The sequence below is a fragment of the Bubalus bubalis genome, chromosome 7 (assembly GCF_019923935.1).
Source record: "Bubalus bubalis isolate 160015118507 breed Murrah chromosome 7, NDDB_SH_1, whole genome shotgun sequence".
NCBI classification, from domain to species: domain Eukaryota; kingdom Metazoa; phylum Chordata; class Mammalia; order Artiodactyla; family Bovidae; genus Bubalus; species Bubalus bubalis.
The window spans coordinates 85021408-85024399 of NC_059163.1; the positions used below are offsets into that span (position 1 = coordinate 85021408).

At 41.3% G+C, this 2992-nt stretch overlaps 1 pseudogene; it reads left to right on the forward strand.

Moving 5' to 3' along the window:
* Nucleotides 1–1047: 1047 nt before the first annotated feature.
* Nucleotides 1048–2505, forward strand: LOC102409187 (annotated as a pseudogene).
* The last annotated feature ends 487 nt before the right edge of the window (nt 2506–2992 follow it).

Below are 2992 nucleotides of genomic sequence, written 5' to 3' on the forward strand. Positions count from 1 at the left end.
CATTTCACACCAGTCAGAATGGCTGCGATCCAAAAGTCTACAAGCAATAAATGCTGGAGAGGGTGTGGAGAAAAGGGAACATTCTTACACTGTTGGTGGGAATGCAAACTAGTACAGCCACTATGGAGAACAGTGTGGAGATTCCTTAAAAAACTGGAAATAGAACTGGCTTATGACCCAGCAATCCTACTGCTGGGCATACACACCAAGGAAACCAGAATTGAAAGAGACACGTGTACCCCAATGTTCACTGCAGCACTGTTTATAATAGCCAGGACATGGAAGTAACCTAAGAAAGCCGTGGTACATATACACAATGGAGTATTATGTAGTCATTAAAAAGAATACATTTGAATCAGTTCTAATGAGGTGGATGAAACTGGAGCCTATTATACAGAATGAAGTAAGCCAGAAAGAAAAACACCAATACAGTATACTAATGCATATATATGGAATTTAGAAAGGTGGTAACGATAACCCTGTATGCGAGACAGCAAAAGAGACACAGATGTATAGAACAGTCTTTTGGACTCTGTGGGAGAGGGCGAGGGTGGGATGATTTGGGAGAATGGCATATAAACTTATATAATATCATATATGAAACGAATCGCCAGTCCAGGTTCAATGCATGATACTGGATGCTTGGGGATGGTTCACTGGGATGACCCAGAGGGATGGTATGGGGAGGGATGTGGGAGGGGGGTTGAGGATGGGGAATACTTGTACACCTGTGGTGGATTCATGTTGATGTATGGCAAAACCAATACAATATTGTAAAGTAATTAACCTCCAATTAAAATAAATAAATTTATATTTAAGAAAAAAATAAAAAGTGAATAACCTAAAAAAAAAAAAAAAAGACATCATTCAGTACTGTAAGGCAGAAAGCCAAACTATGTAAACCACACTACAGTACAGTTATATTCATATTTTATACTATTACACATATAATATTTATATGATAAACATTCATATTTATTCATGTTTATAATCAAACAGGAAAAATGGGAGACTTTCATTTCTCCCACCAGCATCCTCGCTTCTAGGCTTCAGAAGTCAGCTTGGTCGTTTGTCATCGCTGACCCTGCTATGCGACTCTGGGTTCCTCTACCTCATCGTCAATGTGGCCCTAATGGTGCGGCAGGCTGTAGATTCCTAGAGCACTGGAGTGAACTTAAGAAGATTTTGTCCACGTGTACTGCATAGAAAATGAATTTGTCGTCCTCCACGATGAATGAGGAACCTGAGGCTCTCTCTGTAGTTAACCAGCTCCGAGACCTAGCCGCAGATCCTTTAAACCGATGAGCCATTGTCCAGGATCAGGGATGTCTGCCCGGACTTACTTTATTTATGGACCTTTCGCTCTTCGATACTTGGCAGAGTGCCATGCCAACAGAGAAAAGATGAAAGGAGAGTTGGGAAAGATGTTAAGCTTGCAAAATGTTATACAGAAGTCTACAACTCCAGGGGAAACAAAACTATTAGCCTCTGAAATCTATGACATTCTTCAATCTTCCAATGTGGCAGTTGGGGATAGTTTCAATGAAATGAATTCACGTCAAAGGAAAGCTCAGTTTTTTGGGGGGAACTACAAACAAATGTGTCAAAACAGTGGTTTTGCATATAGATGGTCTTGATGATATGTCCCGGAGAAACCTGTGTGAAGTGGCCTTGTTAAAAATTAAAGGCGTTATTAGCTTTTCAAAGGGCCGTTCAGAGATGTGTGGTGCGAATCCATTCAGATCGTAAAGCTTTGGCATCAGCAATAGCATCAACCCAGTTTACGAAGGCTCAGCAAGTTGTGAAGAGCAAAAGTGGAGAAGAGATGCTAGTCCCATTCCAGGACACACCTGTGGAGGCAGAACAGAACACGGAGCTGCCTGACTACCTGCCCGAGCATGAGAGTCCCACAAAGGAACAAGACAAAGCAGGCAAGACAAGGCGGTGTCCCAGGTGGGCTCCCACCTGAAGAGCGGAGCTAGCTGGCTGAGCACAGCTGCAAACTTTTTATCCAGGTCCTTCTACTAGTGACTTCCCTTTGGGGCTCAAGGACTGTATAAGCAAACAAGGGGCAAGTTTTCCACTGTCATGGTGAACTGTCAAGTGAACTTACTGCAATTTGCAATAAGTTATCATGAAAAGTTTTTAGATCCCATGATTGAGAATGCTGCATTTTACATTCTACCGGACATTTTACCCCACTAAGTGGTAAAAGGGACAGAGGGGACAGGTGGAGTTGTTCTGTTGATGAAGGTATTTTGGTCTTGTTGTCCTTTGTTTAATTGCCTCACTTCTATTAAAAAAAAAAAAAAAAAGGTCCACTGTTAAACCAAATATGTATTTGTGCAGCTTTACATTTTACTTGACATGAAGCACGTGGTTAGGAAAATTCATTTTCTCAAGCTTCAGGACCTAGAAGAGAAATTTTTTGTCCTTTTAGCTCAAGTTGCACATGAAGTTGGGAGAAGGAAATGGCAACCCACTCCAGTATTCTTGCCTGGAAAATCCCATGGACTGAGGAGCCTGGTAAGTTACAATCCATGGGGTCACAAAGAGTCAGACACAACTGAGCAACTTCACTTTTCACTTTTTCATTTCATTTACTGGGGATATAATTTTTAAAATATTGACAACAAAGTATAAGAAGAATTTCTCTTTTCTGTAATAGTAAACTAGATATTTTTGTGCCACTGGGCAGTTACCAAGGAGACAAGAATTTATAGGACCGATTAATGAAAGGGAGTGAAAAGCTCATTGATGGGGACTCATACTGACCCTTGAAGCACTTTCCTAGTTTACAGCTGTAGCAGCGATACTAAGAAGTTGAGGTGAGTCTCCAGTGAACTCTTACAATAGCCAAAACATTACCAACTGAGATTTAAGTCCTGCCAAGAAAGAGGGTATCCCTGATGACTCAAGCAGTAAAGAATCTGCCTCCAATCCAAGAGCAACAGGAGATATGTGTTCGATTCCTGGGTCAGGAAGATCCCCT